This window comes from Acomys russatus, chromosome 31 (genome assembly GCF_903995435.1).
Source record: "Acomys russatus chromosome 31, mAcoRus1.1, whole genome shotgun sequence".
In the NCBI taxonomy this organism is placed as follows: domain Eukaryota; kingdom Metazoa; phylum Chordata; class Mammalia; order Rodentia; family Muridae; genus Acomys; species Acomys russatus.
The window spans coordinates 13,922,817-13,939,830 of record NC_067167.1 but is presented as its reverse complement, the minus strand read 5'-3'; the positions used below and the strand labels follow the sequence as shown (position 1 = coordinate 13,939,830).

Below are 17,014 nucleotides of genomic sequence, written 5' to 3'. Positions count from 1 at the left end.
ATCGAAAGCATGATGCTCTCTTACGTAAAAATGTAATTGCAATTCATTGTAAGGGATCCCAAATCCTTATATTTTATATAACAGCCTAGCGCGTATTAAATTTATAATATCTAGAGGAATTTGACTCAATAGCTGATTTAAGTTCCATTTCTACTTTGTTGAAAGTCTAGATTCTAAGACTGTGCGCAAAATTTCTCTAAGAGAACACTACGGGTTCATCGCGCTACTTCTGGCATCTAAAATTCTCCCGTGGTAAGTCTTGCGGTATCAATCGGGATACCACTCCTTTGGGTTTGTGATGCACAAGTGAGGAAATGCTCAGCATGTGGCGATTGCTCTGTGGGCAGGCAATGCTGTGCTTGACCTCCCAGACATCCAAACCTGCAACCCGTGTGACATTCCCGCGTTGGGACAATGCACACTGTTTTATTCGTGTTCACTTACGGTGCAAAGACAAACTTAAGCACGCTTTTCACGCCTTTTATCCCAGCACTCAGGAGGCAGAGGCAGGTGGAGCTCTGTGATGTTGAAGCCAGTCTACTCCACACACTAAGTTTCAGGCCGCCCAGGGCTGCACAGTGAGAACCCTGTCTCAGAGGAAATGCTCTTTAAAATGCTGCGTAGAATTGATACCAAGAAGTCTAATTACAGAAGAACCAAGCCAGAAAGAAAGCAGACTCATTATACAGTTTCCATTGGTTTTTTTGAGTTCTTCTTATATTACTACTAAACTTCCTCTTCCTGATTGTATTGTATTGAGCATGGTCAATAAATCAGATTGATCGATCAACAGGAGAATGAGAAGTAATGTGAGTTCAGGTGTGGGTTGTGTAAGATGGCAGCAATTGACAAACGCCGGCATCATTTTCTTGAAGATTATCAGTCTTGTGATAAAATTAGGCTAGTAAGTGACATGACCATGATTTGATCAACTAAAAATTAACTTGTATAACTTATTTATCCTAAACAGCCTGCAATGGCACCTTCAAAGTATTGGAAGTAAACCTTGTATTATAATTAAGTTATATGGGCACAATACCACATATTTGAGTAGAAATATATATATATATATATATATATATATATATATATATATATATATATATATATAGCGTGTAAAGAATAATCTTACATTTGAATTCTATACCACTGTATCTAAAATTAAACTTATTTTGCATCTATACCATTGAATTAAAAATAACCTTGTGAGTGACCTTGAGGCATTAAGTTGAGGAGCAGACTCACTAATCTACTTTTTGTTCTATTTTCCCTATATATTTCTATATTCCCCTTCTTTCTTTTCAACCTCTATCTCCAAACCTAAGAATGGAAGATAAAGGAAAAGAGAGAAATCCATGAGTCCAACCTTGTTTTCTCTCTAAATAAGACCAATAATAACTTGTAACCAACTCCCATTGAAAATAACCCTCTATAGCCCAAAAAAGCAACCAAAAACCTACCAGACCCTCCTTAAAGGAAATGGGGCATCATTCTCTCAAGGTTTCTCTTAGGTGCAACAGATAGATATGATTCTATAGAAAGATAAGGTAAAATAGATAAGGTCTTCAAAAACCTCAGAGACATACAGAAGATGGCATTTAAAATGTTTTTTTTTATTATTTTAAAGATTTACTGACAATGAGACAGGTTAACTCCTGGCAACAGCTAGCCTACCTCAAAGAGGATGATGAGCATCCTTATAGAGATGGCTTCAAATGTGGCAAACAAGCACTGGGAAAAATTTCCTCATTTCTACCACAGACAGAATTCTGCCTAAAAAAAGGGCAAGCTTGGATGCAGGCAGAGCTGACAGCCAAACTTTGCCAAGACAGAGTAAGAAAGTCTGATAGTTCCTGCCTCACAGATATGTCTGTCAGATATATTGGGCCAGGAGACTGGAGAAGATGCTCCAACATAATAGTTTTGGGTGACTATTCAGGTAGCAAACTGTCTGTCATCTTCTCATTTGGAAAGCTACTAACCTACACTCCCAGTACACTCAGGTAATCAATTTTCAAGTCTCTGATGGGGTTGAAGACCAGATAGTTTAGTTTTACAATTTAGCTCAGTTGTTTAGGGATTAAGAGGTTTGTAGGTCTAGATAGATGTTTTAAGGTGATAATGATGAGATATGATATATATTGATTTACATTCAGAATTTTAGATGCACCAAGATAGGAAAGATGCCAAATACAAACAGCCAAAGCACTAAGAATGTAACCTTTCCATAATTCCTGATTGTGTCATGGTTCTTCCTGCTATAGGTAGTTTATTGTATATATGTGTAATAATATAAATGTATATGTAAAAATAAAAATTTTTAAATAAAAAATTAAAAAAAGATTATCAGTCATGTATCCTGTTTCTTAACTCACGAAGAATGGAAATGTTTTCTATGGTTGTAAAATTTTCCTCTTACTTTTATTGGCTTATTTATTATTTCTTGAGACAGGGTCACATTAGGCTGAACTGAAATGTGCTATATAGCCCAAACTGGTCTTGAACTTATGATCCCTTTGCCTCTACCCTTTCAAGTGCAGTGTCTAGAGGTCCAGCAATGCATATGCGTCCTCTTCTCAAGCAAAGACTCTATATAACTTATCTCATTTGGCTTGTGGCTCTGTAACCCTGGTAAATACACATACAGCCAGTGCCATTTGATAGAGAGGAAACGACAGCCAGTTGGTAGCTTGCCAAAAGTCATACCCACCGATAAGGAACCAGGAAGCAATTAGTGCAAAGTCCTATGCTTTTAAACTTGAGTAGAATTATTTCAACTAGCATATAGAACTCTGAATTTCATCTGCTGGAGTACTCGCTGTACACAAAAATACAACTGCAGTTTTAAAGAAAAACAACAACAAAATGACAAGATTCTTTATGCTCCAAGCACTTGCAGATTACGGCACAGTCATAAAAGTTGTAACGTCTGCCCCCAAGCAGCTGGCGGTCTCACAGAAAATACGATACAGATGTGCATCGACCAGAATAAAGGCACAAAACCCCAAGGGTTTCCAGAGAAGGAACGGCTGGGGATAGTTCCATGGTTACCCTCAAAGTGCCCCAAAGGATGGGGTTTGAAGTAGCCTGAGCAAAAGCTTGCGAGATGACGCATGCAATGCAGCCCCAGTGGTCCAGCGTTTACCTTACACCAGACGCTCTGTCATGAAATACTTCACTCTCCCGAAGCCGTAGAGGTTCTATTTCCACTCGCTTTACTAAGTGCACTATTAAGACCTTTTTAGACTTCCTGATGAATATGTACAATTTACGATAAATTATCTTGGGTTTTAAAGTGAAATGGAAAATTGGGTGATGTACACCAACCATTAACATGTTTCATCTACATTAAAAGATTCCAGACATTTGATAGATTAAGATTAAATTACTCTTAAGGCTAAACAGTCCATTTAAAAAAATAGATGTTTTGAATAATGAAGGTCTGCCACACATGCTCCTGGGTACAAGGCTTTAGAGTAAATGTGTATCTAGAATTCCTGAACTTTCCTGAATTTCACGACTGGTAGATCAAGCCACCTGCCTGACATTTTTCAGATCGATTGTAAATTTCTCAGGTGCAAAAGCTCAACCCAGAACTCTTGCTTCCTTCACACCAGTAGCCCAGTCTGCTGCTCAGCGGCTCACTTGAAGACACACCGGGAACTCTGGCCCTTTTACTGTTTTTCAAACCAACCCAACAGCAAGCCATGGAAAAGTAGTCTCCAAGAACCACAGAATGTTCTTAAATATCTAGTGAGGATGAGAAAGATAGACAACACTGAGGAATGGAGGATGGGAGGGAGGGAGGGAGGGAGGGAGGGAGGGAGACAAGGGCTAGAGAGAGGGGGAGGGGAGACAAATAGCAACCAGTCAAAGAAGCATAAACAAACACAACGAACTTCTGAATTGGTAGGAAACGAAAGAGGCAGAAGATTCTAGAGAGGACAAAGAGGACCCGTGCAGTTCTGTTCTTAACCCTGTTCGTATTCCCTAGAGAGGTGAGTCAACACAATTCTGAGAATTCTCACTAATAATTCTAAATTTAGAGAAAGGTTTACCGTGACTACCTTCACCTATTTCTACTCTCTACCAAGGGGCGATAGAAAGACAAAGTTTGAGAGGGTAAAACAGCCCCCTCAAACAGCCCACTTGGTGCAATGGAAGTTTCCAGGGATGCCCACGCCATTGTGGGAGAGGGGTGGGGTGGGATGGGGAAGCCCATAAAGCCCTAGGTTCAGGATCCTTCAGTTAAATATTAAAAAAAGATGTTCCTGGTATCTCCTCCCCACACTCCCAACGTGGAGAAATGAACACTGATAATAGAGGCATTTAACAGAATCTAAGAAAGGCACAGGTACAGCTTGAGCTGAGCCATGGCTTTGATTTCTTTAGACTGCAAGTAGACAGGCAAGACACCACGACTCAATGGGATCCTACAAAAGGTGGGTGTTCTTTCCTTCCCTCCATCCCTCCTTCTATCCCTGCCCTTCCCTCGCTCCTCCTCCTCCTCACGCATCGTCTCTCTCACTGTAAGGGCGAAGCACAGAGGAACACCACTCAGAAGAACTTTCTACAGCTATCCAAATGGAAATTCTTGTGCAAACTTCCTACCACAAAAGAATGTTTTTAATAAAGAACTGAACCTTAAAGATGGAAGAATGAGACAATTTGAATGAGATGAAAAGGGATATCACAGACCCAAGGATACAAGCTAGGGAGCAAATGGGTTTTAGAATCAATAAGCTACTTAGAAACAGCAGGAAATCAATTTGATACTTCTGAAAATTGAGTTGCCAACAGAAGAAAGGACCAGACATACTGTGGCTAGAGATGAAAATTCAAAGGATTAGGCGATGAAGGATCAACCAATGAGGAAGAGATACAAATATAATGCAAGAAAAAGGTAATTACGCCCCCAAAGGAGGTAGCAATATGAATGGATTAAAACAAATGCTCAAAGACAGGACCTCAGTAGCACCCAGCTTAAAGAGCATGTTGTATTGTAGACTGTGACACAGAACTTCAATCATCTAGGTACACTCGCCATATGATTGACCTATACTCAAAAGAACCTTCTAGATCTCAGGCAGAAAACTCAACCATTTACAAAGGGTGACCTCAGACTGCAGGCTAATACTCAATGTTATTCAGCCATGGCAAGATGGTTGCAAAATTACAAGGGAAAGAAAAACACGACAGGAAAACATGACTCTCAGGCACAATGACCGCAGAAAGACATCCTCAGACTGTTAAAAAACAGCAAAGCTCGGAAATGCACTATCCATGATATTTACTTGAAATTGATAAAAACAAAAACAAAAACAAAAAACCAAGAAAGCAAATAGCAATAAAAACCAGACAGTTAATGATGAAATTGAGACAACTAAGAGATGAACCAAAAAACTTGGTTAGAAATGGGGGGGGGGGATGGGCTGGAGAAATGGCTCAGTGGTTAAGGGCACCGCCTGCTCTTCTAGAGGTCCTGAGTTCAATTCCCAGCAACCACATGGTGGCTCACAATGATATATAATGTTATCTGATGCCCTCTTCTACAGATAAAGCACTCATATACAATAAATACAATAAATAAATCTTAAAAAAAAAAAGAAAGAAATGGAGAGGGCAAGTAAGTGAATGAGAATCCCCGAGGCCCACAGAAAGGTTCCTGCATCAGATGCCTTTCCGTTGGGTCATATTTGTATCTTCCATATCTGTTAGGTTCTTCATCATTTACTCCCTTGTCATTTTCATGTCCGTATCACCGTAGTCATGGTTACAGGTCAGAAAACAACTGTTATAAGCATGACTTAAATAAATTAGTTTGTACGTTCAGCAAACTGGCTGGTTACAAAATTAACTCAAAAAATCAGTAGCCTTCCTATATACAAATGACAATCATACAGAGGAAGAAATTAGGAAATCTACACCCTTCACGTTAGCCACAAGCAATTTAAAATACCTAGGAGTAACTCTAACCAAGCAAGTGAAAGACTTGTTTGAAAAAAACTTTAAGTCCCTGAAGAAAGAGATTGATGGTGAATTGAGAAGATGGAGGGATCTCCATTGTTCGTGGATCGGGAGAATCAACATAGTAAAAATGGCCATTTTACCAAAAGCAATTTACAGATTCAATGCAATCCCTATCAAAATACCTACACAATTTTTTAAAAAACATTGAAAGGTCAATTCTCAACTTTATATGGAAAGACAAAAAACCCAGAATAGCTAAAACAATCTTATACAATAAAAGATCCTCAGGAGGAATCTCCATACCTGATCTCAAGCTGTACTATAGAGCAAAAGTAATTAAAACAGCATAGTACTGGCACAGCAATAGGCTGGTTGATCAATGGAATTAAATTGAAGATCCAGATATGAATACACACATATATAGTCACCTGATTTTGGATAAAGAAGCCAAATCTATTCAATGGAAAAAGGATAGCATTTTCAACAAATGGTGCTGGTCTAACTGGATTTTTACATGTAGAAAAATTCAATTGAACCCATACTTGTCACCATGCACAAAACTCAAGTCCAAGTGGATTAAAGACCTTAATATAAAACCAGAGACACTAAATCAGTTAGAAGAAAAAGTGGGGAAGAGCCAGGAACACATTGGCACAGGAGACAACTTCCGGAACAGAACACCAACAGCCCAGGCCTTAATGTCAACCATTAATAAATGGGACCTCATGAGGCTGAGAAGCTTCTGTAAGGCAGGAGACACTGTCAAAAGAACAAAGCGACAGCCTACAGACTGGGAAATGATCTTCACCAACCCGACATCTGACAAAGGTCTAATATCCAAACTTTATAAAGAACTCAAGAAATTAAGCACCACCAAACCAAATAATCCAATTGAGAAATGGGGCTCAGAATTAAACAGAGAATTCTCAACAGAGGAATATCAAATGGCTGAGAAACACTTAAAGAAATGCTTAACATCTCTAGTCATCAGAGAAATGCAAATCAAAACAACTCTGAGATGCCATCTTACACCCATCAGAATGGCTAAAATCAAACATTCAAGTGACAACACATGCTGGCGAGGATGTGGGGAGAGAGGAACACTCCTTCATTGCTGGTGGGAATGCAAACTAGTACAGCCACTTTGGAAATCTATCTGGTGCTATCTCAGAAAACTGGGAATAGGGCTTCCTCAAGACCCAGCTATTCCACTCCTTGGAATATATTCAGAAGATGCTCCAGCACATAACAAGAAAATTTGCTCAACCATGTTCATAGCAGCCTTATTCACAATAGCCAGAACATGGAAACAGCCTAAGTGTCCCTCAGTAGAATGGATAAAGAAATGTGGTACATATACACTATGGAATACTACTCAGCTATTAAAAACAAGGAATTCCCGAAATTTGTAGACAAATGGATTGAACTAGAAATGATCATAGTGAGTGAGCTAACCCAGAAGCAGAGAGACTCAAATGGCATATACTCACTTATAACTGGACACTAGCCCAAGGGGCAGGTCCCATGAAAATCTGCACCTACCAGGAAAGTGGGATAGAGGTGAGAATATCCTATTGAGACTCTAGATGAGAAAAATATAGGGGATAGGGAAGTAGGTGGATCCAGAGAGTCCTAGAAACCTACAAGAGGAACATTATGATGGGTGGATCTGAGCCCAGGGGTTCTGATTGAACTAAGGCACCAACCAAGGACAAAATGTGCAGTCATCATCAAACCCCTACCCAGATCTAGCCAAGGGACAGAACATTCTCCACAGTTAAGTGGAGACTGGGGACTGACTTTCACAGGCTCTCTGGTGCCCCATATTTGGCCATGTCCCTTTGTTGGGGAAGCCCAATGGCACTCAGAGGAAGGACAGCGGACTGCCAAGAAGAGACTTGATACCTTAGCACCATATTCAGGGGGAGGAGGTCCCCCTCGGTCACAGTCATAGGGAAGGGGGATTGGGGTGAAAGTGGGAGGGAGGGAGGAATGGGAGGATGCATGGGATGGGATAGAAAATGAGATGTAATATGAATTATTTTATTTTTCAATAAAAATGTATTAAAAAAGGGGGGAGGGGGGAGGTGAGTTGAACTAACTCTTGGTATGTAATCACCATCTACAAATATTTTTGCCCCAAAACTTGAAATAAATTAATCTACACTTAAAAAATAAATAAATAAATTAGCTTGTTAGCGCCAGGAAGGGAGGACAGGCAGTTGTCTTTCAAAACAAAAAAATCTATGTAACTTGTTTAAAATTGGGATGTGTAATATTTATAATGCAATAATTGCAACTCTAAAGTGTGTTTACTGTAAATCTCAGAAATATTAGCTACTGAGGTCCTTTACTCACAAGGGAGGTATGTCTCTCTCTCTCCTCTCTCTCTCTCTCTCTCTCTCTGTGTATGTGTGTGTGTGTACTGGGATAGGCTAGCTGGCCAGTAAACTCCAGCTATGCATTTTTCTTTACCCCTTTCCCCATATTGAGAATACAGGTACCAGTTGCTGTGCCCTGCTTTTTATATGGGTGTTAAGGATTTGAACTCAGGTCCTTAGGCTTGCAATGCAAACACTTTATTCGTAGATGTGCGCATCCCCCCCGCCCCATTCCTCAGCTTTCTTATTTTGTAGTCTCTGGAAGGGATTACAGTGCGTCCACACTGCCATATCTTTGTAAAATCATAAAATATATTTCATTTTCTTGAAGAGGTTTACAATTTGTATCACTTTTCTATAAAACCCTACTCCTACTCAAACCTCCTTTTGACACTATTTTTTTAACCATAAGGATAAACATTTCAGGAAATATTTACATAAAGTAAAAATATTTACATAAAGTTTAATAACTAATTTTTCTTATGTTCATTTGTTTTCTAAATACAAGAAACTAATTTTGATGCTTTTAAAATTTAAAAACTATCTATAGCATGATTCCACTGTTATTATAAAGTTTATCTGTGTATTTATTAATAAATATAAAATTACGCATGGAGAAATGACATCTTGTATAGTGCTATAGACGCTTATTTCCAGGTAGTAAAATTTGAGGATGCTAAAAAATATTTATTTTGTTTATTTTATTTTATATGCACGTGGGGGGGGGTCTAAGTATATGTATGCACAGTGTATGTGTGTTTGTGCTCAAAGAAGCCAGAACAGGCATCATGGATGGCAACTGAATTCAGGTCCTCTGGAAGAGCAGCAAGAGTTCTTAACTGCTGAGCCATTATCTCTCCAGTTCCTTAGATACTTTAAAAAATATTTTGTATTATGTGAATTTCCTGAATAGTTGATTATTGTTGCATTCCAAGCATTTCAAAGATAATAGTGATATTTCCTTTTAAAAATGCCAATATATTAGCACCGATTAGTTGAGAACTATTACTTCAGTGTATTTTCTTGTGTTTAAAAGTTTTCAAAAGTTTTTCAAAATTTGATAATCTGAGATTTCCCACATCTCTTCTCATTTTGCTACCACTAACCACTGTTGTTCACCGCCTGGCTCGGTTAGTGGTCTTCCACATAGTGTGCCTAGTTTTGTCCTGACATGATATTTTATTCACAGCACAACCAGTGTATTCTTTTCAAAGGAAAAGCTATCAACAGCTTTGACTTACATTTTCTGCCTCACACTGTTTCTGCAACGAAGACCGGAGTGTTTGCAGTGATCTGCAAACTGCAAAGCTGACCCGAGTTGACCATGATCCAGCCACACTGCACTGTTCTCAATCCCCAAACACACTGCAGTGGTTCCCCTCCACTGTGAACTGTGCCCTCGGCCTGGAGTGCTCTTCTCCAGGGTCTCTTCGAAGCAAGTGCTTCTCAGGGCTCCTTTAAGGGACTCTTTCTCACAGCCAGTCTCCGAACAGCTTTCTAAACCTGGTGGCACCCTTCCCCACTGTGACCTTGTGGAACACTTCATCTCATTACTCGGCTTTCAGGGAACTTATCACCACCTGAGTTGATCTTTTCCATCCATTTATTTATTTCTTTGGTTTTCATCAACTCTCCCCCACTAAGCACTTTTTGCTCTAAAAACAAAAACAAACAAACAAACAAACAAACAAAAAAACCAAAGCAACAAACAGGGAGCCTTCTGTTGTTCATGAGTATATTCCACACTTGAAGAATGCTATCTAGAAGATAGCACACATTCAATTATCACTTCTCAACTAGATGCATTCGTGCGCGTGCGCGCGCGCGTGCACACACACACAGAGAGAGAGAGAGAGAGGGAGGGAGAGAGAGAGGGAGGGAGAGAGAGAGAGAGAGAGAGAGAGAGAGAGAGAGAGAGAGAGAGAGAGAGAGAATTTCTCATCTTGTAGAGGAGGGCTATACTTGGAAAGCTAACTTTTAAGATGGTATTTAGAATTCAGAATGCACATTCTTTCAAATAAGTCCCAGAACAAATAGCAACCACTGTATTTAGCCCACCAAAGTCTCCCAGACCCATAACAGGTTCCAATTCTGCATGTCAGCAACAAAATACTAGAGAAAAAAAAATCAACATGATGAATCAGCACCAAGAAAAACAGAGAGTCTAAAAGAAACAGATCAAATTATGTGAGCACATTACAGTTAGTCGTTCCTGATCTTTCATATTGCTGAGGACTTCTGTAGATGTTATAAAGAGACTTTAGGACATTTTCAAGGGCTTGAAGGTCTTGGTCCTTTTTAAATAAACAAAACAAAACTATAACTTCATTTTGAAACCGACCTCTTTTGTCTCATTCATCACAGACCCATCCATAGCACCACTGGTGCCTGCGTTTCTCAGTCACATCTTGAGTCCTTGTATGAAAAGTGGAAAGAGGGAGGGAGCAGAGAAAGTCTCGGTGCAGCCCTAGGAGAGTACCAGGGTGGGGTTAGGAGGTGTGCAATGTAAAAGCTACCCAAGCTAAGGCCAGGGAGTGGCAGGAAGGGAGCCAGTCATCTGTGGTCAGGGGAAGACTGAATAATTTTTCCTGCCACCTACTGGGAAATCTCATCTTCCCAGACAGGCTGGCTCTTGTCTGGAGTAGCTGTGAGTGGGTACAAGGAGGGGGAGCCAGTTTGTAAATAATGTTGAAACTTGGGAGGGACCCTGTGTTTCTAATTTAAGGCTTTGTCCCAAATTTGGTTTGGCATGAGCTTTTATGACTAATCTACCAGTATGGAGAAATAAATAGCATCATTCACATCAAGAGCACCAACCAACCAACCACTCTCTGGGAGAAACTGGGCAGACAGTGCCTAGCTGGACCTCCCATTCTGGAAGGACCGCTAGTGTATAAAACACAGAGTTAAGACACACAAAAGTACCAGCCGTCGAGAAACACTACATGCTCTATAGGGGTTTTTTTTTGCCCCCTTGGGTAAATGAATAAGGTCGGTAGAGAGACTAGTTTATTTTTGGTAGTTACATGTTTATGATTCCATTGTCTTTATTTTATGTGCATGAGCAGTTTGTCTCTAAGCATGAAAGAGTGCCATGTGCAGGAAGTACCCTTGGAGGCCAGAAGAGGGAGCCAGATCCTTCGGGAACTGGAGTTACAGATGGTTGTGAGCCACCACATGGGTGCTCGGAATGGATGGTAGGTTCTCTGAAAGAGCAGCCAGTGTTCTTAGCCACGGAACCATCTCTCTAGCCCCTAGTTGAATTTCATGTCTCTAGAAAATAACTATGACACACTATTGATTTCCAAAGAGAGGCGAATGAAGCGGCCCAAAGCATACCGTCTCTTGGAGCTACAACTACACGTGAGCCATTCTCAAGCCTTAATTGAAACAGAAGAAGTCATAAAACACAGTTATGACAGAAATTATTCAAACTGCAATATACTTTTAAGCATTCCTGAAACGCAATTTTCTATGGCTGATTAAAAAAAAAAAAAAAAAAAAAAGCTGGGTTTTTAAATAGCTACAAAACCTAGCCCTGTCCAATGCTGATGGAGCTAAGGCGATGAGACTTATCTAGAAGGATGGCCAGACGGTGCCGGGAGAGACCAGTAATTCCAACATCTCCCTTACAACTCTGAGATGCCTGGACTTGGCTCACTTGGGCATCTAGGAGACTTTCAGTGCAGTTTCTGATTTCCAGAGCAAGTTCTTACAGCTTGCTGTCTGGGATCAAGAGTGTCGCTTGAGTTGCACTATTTCCAGACTGGAACTGGAGGGATTCTTAACACTCATTAAAACGACAATTCTGTTGAAAAATGTTATAAACCCTTTATTAACTGGGCAGATGAGAACATGGACTCTGGTTTCCTCTACTTCAAATTTTGTTTGGGTACTCTCTGCAGTTCTCACACGAGAAAGCCACCAAGGAAGCCTATGCTCAGCAAATATAAAGATTTGTCAGACATACATTTTTTTTTGAGAACTAATTTTGGATTTTCGTCTAAGCAAGCCAATACTCTCACATTTTTTTTTTAAAAAAAGAAAAAGACATGACTCAGCTTAATCATATTTTGACATCTAAAAAAGAAAGAAAGAAAATCTTCATGATTTCATGAGGGGGAAAAAAAAAAAACCAAAAGCTAGATGATGAGGAGTGGCTTACATCTCACAGGAGAATTGTAACAAAGGTTAATTTTTACATGAAAATTAGATCTACATAAAAATAGATTTCTGCAACAATGTTATTGACAGTTGCATGGGAGGATGAATGCATCCTTGTAAATGTTCCTTCTCAGGCGATTTATTAGATATATTGACAATATTGTACCTTGAAAACAACCATTTTACAGAAACCAGAAGTTACTACAAGAGTAAAAATACGGTAGCTGTGGTACACTTTCACTCAAAGCAATAAGCATATGACAGCACCCCCCAAAGTGTACTTAATGATGCACACTGCAGTTAAATTTAGCAACAAACATTTATGCTTTGTTACTGTACATTGCCAAGAGAAGGAAAAACAAAACAGGTAGCCAATGTCACATCCGGATCCTGTACAAGTATCTGTTAATTACTGGTGGCCTACAAAAGACCTGAGACATTGATTGCTGGCAGTGGCACTTGTGAATGCCACTGCTCACTCACCGCCATGAAAGCAGCGTGGGAAAAAGAAAACAAATGTTTTTTACTCCTGATCATTAATGATTTCAACCAAGCAGATCTCCTATTTAATTTTGCTAATTGTTCAATCCTCCCAGGACAGTTACCGGCATGATGGATCTTCCTACCGTGTATGTTGACACCAGCATCTGCTCAGAAACAAGAACATCAATAAACTCTACCTGGTGTTCCCACAGACTGTATCAGTGCCCCAAACACATGATTTCAATTTAATACTAGGAGAATGTGTCTACCTTTCACAAAGGGAAAGGATAAACGTGATTCCAAATGAATAGGCTCAAAATTGAGTATCTGATGAGTAGTGTGATGAGAAGGGCTCGATACTCAGCTGGGAAGCACGTGTGAACATCCGCTGTAGGGTGGCAGCATCACAAATGCCTTTCCTGTGCACACTGACTGGCACACGTATCTTCTGGTGTTCCTACATTAGAATGCATAGAGAACTTTAAGCAAATAACTACTTCAAAGAAAGCTAGTCTCTATAATGTTCCTCATCAAGCATTTAAAAGCGGTAAACAGACAAGAGATGCTGCCAGAAGCCCACTGATTAATGAGCACAAATTTCTGGCTAAACCTGCCAACTTTGAGACTGTCAATCATAGATAACTGCTCAGAGGTCATTTTAGAGTGCTGACCAGTGAGTATGCTCATAGTCTTGGGGGGAAAATGTTAACTCCATATGTCTCATTCAATATTGCACCTTCTGTATCTATATTTTGAAATTGTCTTGAGGTCCATTTTATCTGCAGATAGAGGCAAATCACTGTACTCTCTCTGGTCTCCATCAGGGGAGTGCAGCAATACATAGCAGTGTTTCCAATAAGTGTATCTATTGCCATTGTTGTCAGTAATTAGCAAAGGAAATGTTGTTTCTACTAAAAGCACAAAGGTCCACCAAGCAAAGAAAGCCAACAGCAGTACAATTAAGTTTGGCAATTAGCAGGTGCAGGGTAAAGTTTCCATCTTCCCACAGGGAGTTGATGAAGCTGAGCTCGCTCCCCCTCCCCCAGCCACACACACATTGTATTTCCCCCCTGCATTGTGAAGTAGGGCTGTTTTTGTTTGTTTGTTTGTAGCTGTAAGAATGTTTCTGTACGACACCATCGCCCAGACCACCGGTTAGCACATTAATTTCATTTGTCTTACTCCTTTCCCCCCTCATCTCAGATGAAGAGGATCACTGCTGTCATACCAAGCAGTACTCAGGACAGGGACTGCCAAGACAGAACCGAACACTTAGGTGGCATAACGCCAGCACTAGTCACTGCAGCCTATTTTGTCACAGAACCATCAACACTATGGACTCAAATAACCCAAACTCTACCGGCACCTCGTCACACCATCTCATCTGCTGAGTACTAAGAACAAGCTTTGGAAGGAACCGCTGGGGTTTTTTTCCATTAGGCTGGGAACTTCAAGGGAAAACATACGCTAATTAAAGACTCCTAGAGGGGAGAGCACGGGTCCTTTGCTAACTCGTGCCTACGTTCTACGTTCAGATGCATTTGACCCTCCAGTTTTCCATGCTGCCCTGTCACTACTATGTCCCATAGTCAGTCTTCCCAGAAGCAAGTGACCACACAGCCAGTATTCCGGTAATGTTTAAGAATAGTTAAGGGGTCCCAAAGTTCATATGCCTGCAGCTCTGTGCACATATGTAGAGATTTTAGTCCTCAGACTCTCTCAGTGTTTGTGGAGGAAAAATAACCGCAGTGGAGATAGCCTTCCTGCCCAGTCGCTGAAAATGCAAAGCTTTCCCATCGGACCCTCCCATTTGTTTTAGGGATTCAGTGTTTATAAACGGCTGATTTTCTTGAGGAAATAACTCAATGGATAAATAAGTGGCGGCGCCAGCATTCATTCATATATATATATATATATATAAAACAAACAACAAACAACAACAACAACAAGCCCTTGACAGGCTTTGGCAAGTTTCAGCCTGGAGTAAAATGCCCTGCAAGTTACAAGCACAGGATCTTGGGTTTCAATGGAAATGCTGACCTAACCTTCCCGAAAGCAAGCAGTAAACTGCCATCTCCCGCTGCACTGTTGTGGCTCTCCAAAGCGTATCTTGGAGGGTCCATGCCCACTTCCCTCTCCACTGACCAACGTGTGCACATACACACATACAGGAGGAGAGCCAGAAGCTCAATGTCGCCGCCGTTCCTGCTACTGAGAACGGGCACTCAAAGCACACCTGGCAATCGCATGGGTGGGCTTATTATTATTATTATTATTATTATTATTATTATTATTATTATATTATTATTATTATTATCATCATTATTATTATTAATCACCGAAAACAAATGACCTTTGGAAAACACAGGCTCGTGAAAGTCAAACCGTTCGGAAAGACACCCGGCACTTTACCTCTTCAAACTCCTCAGAACCCCAAGGTTGAGGAAAAGGAAATGGAGAATGAGCCCGGCTCCGAGTGGTGATGGAGAAAAAAAGCCTCCAATAACCAAAAAGGGTTTAAAAAAAAAGAAGAAAAAAGAAAGAAAGAAAGAAAAAGAATCCCACACAGTTGAGACCGCTAGCCAAGGCTGCCACAAATGCCCCGCAAACCGTCTCCGCAGCCCTTCGCCGCTTTCCGGCCGGACTTCCTCGGCTTCTGTCCCCGACTGCAGCCGCACTTCTCAGAGCCGCATCTTCGCCAGCAGGGGTACCACGCACCGGGGGAGAAAGCGAAGCTCCCGACCCCCGCCGCCGCGCGCGCCACTCACTGGAGCCGCGCGGCACCAGCGACGGCTGTGGGCTGGCCGCGAGATAGGCTCCGCGAGGGCTGGCGGGTTCCCGCCCCGAGGACGCGGACGTGCGGCTCACGCCTCTGCCGCCCCTTAGCCTTCGCCTCTGAGCATCTTTTCCTGCGGGGCGTGGGGTGCGGGGGGCAAGTGAACGCGAGCAGAGAGGGCGAGAAGGAGCACGCCGGCGAGGGTGGGAGAGGCGCCGGATCCCGGTGAGCTTCCCGGTCCGCCTGCTCCCGCCCCCCACCACCGTCCAACCCGCCCCCTCCACGACGCGCGTCCCCGCTCCCCCTCCCGCCGCGCGCCCTCGCTCGCGCTCCGGTTTTTCGCGGCGCGCGCCAGCGCGGGCGGCTGCGCGTCCTCCCCCGGCGGCGTCTCCCGGCAGCAGGCGGTGCTCTCCATTGTTCTGCGGCCATGGAGGGCGGGGGCAGTGGGAAGTGTCCGCGCCCCGGGCCTCCCGCGGCTTACCGTTGAGTCTGGTGCGGGGCGCCCGGCAGCGGGGTGCCTTGCTGGGCCGGCTGGCGCGCGCTGGGGCTCTGTGCTCCCGCTCGCCCGCGCTCCGCGCCCCTAGCATCCTCTGTTACTATGGATATTTCGCGCCTCCGCCACCCCCTCCTCGCGCTTGGAGATACCGCTGGGGCGGCAGCTCCACCGGCGCCCAGGTGACCAGCTGGGTAGAGGCAGCAGGGGTGGCAAGAGCCACGCTCACTACTGCTGTCACTGCCCTGGGGGGGAGGTGGTAGCGGACCGGAGGGGGCGAAGTCAGGTCTTGCTCTACTCGAGGCCACCCAGGATTTCCTCCCACTGACCAAGCTGCTTTGTGTTTGCGCTGCAGAAGCCAACCGCAGTGTAAAACTCAACTCCTGTGGACCATCCTGTGTGACTTGTTCCTGCAGCGTTCACAGGCCTAACATCGGCCCAGTAGAGTAAAAGGTCTCAGTGAAGACTTGATAAGGCTCAAATACGCGCCCCACCCCCACCCCCGACCTCCCCGAAACGCAGTTTCCACCAAAGCACTACTACCAGCGTATGCAGAAATTTTACTTTGGCCAATGCTTCTTTTAAAAATTATGCCAATTAAAGGAAGTGCGCTGGATCTTAAACTAGGTTTTTCTACCATTTTGAAAACACCAGTATGTTTTCCTTAGCATAAATAAGCAAATAATTTGTGTCTTAGTCTGAACAACGCCATAACGGTTCCATGACCAGCACCTCTTAGTCCCCGGG

The 17,014-nt window shown here is 42.4% G+C and overlaps 1 protein-coding gene across 21 annotated transcripts in view; it reads right to left on the bottom strand.

Moving 5' to 3' along the window:
• Positions 1-17,014, bottom strand: part of Anks1b (ankyrin repeat and sterile alpha motif domain containing 1B) — a 1,021,560-nt gene that overhangs the window by 127,278 nt on the left and 877,268 nt on the right. The window contains exon 1 of one of the 21 annotated variants that reach the window (XM_051139814.1): positions 16,256-16,310. The exons of 16 other annotated variants lie outside the window; for them this stretch is intronic. The gene's annotated coding sequence lies outside the window, so the exon portion shown is untranslated. Of the gene's footprint in view, positions 1-15,410; positions 15,540-16,255; positions 16,311-17,014 lie in introns of those variants that run through there. 4 more of the 21 variants (XM_051139817.1, XM_051139813.1, XM_051139816.1 and 1 more) reach the window with 4 other exon arrangements.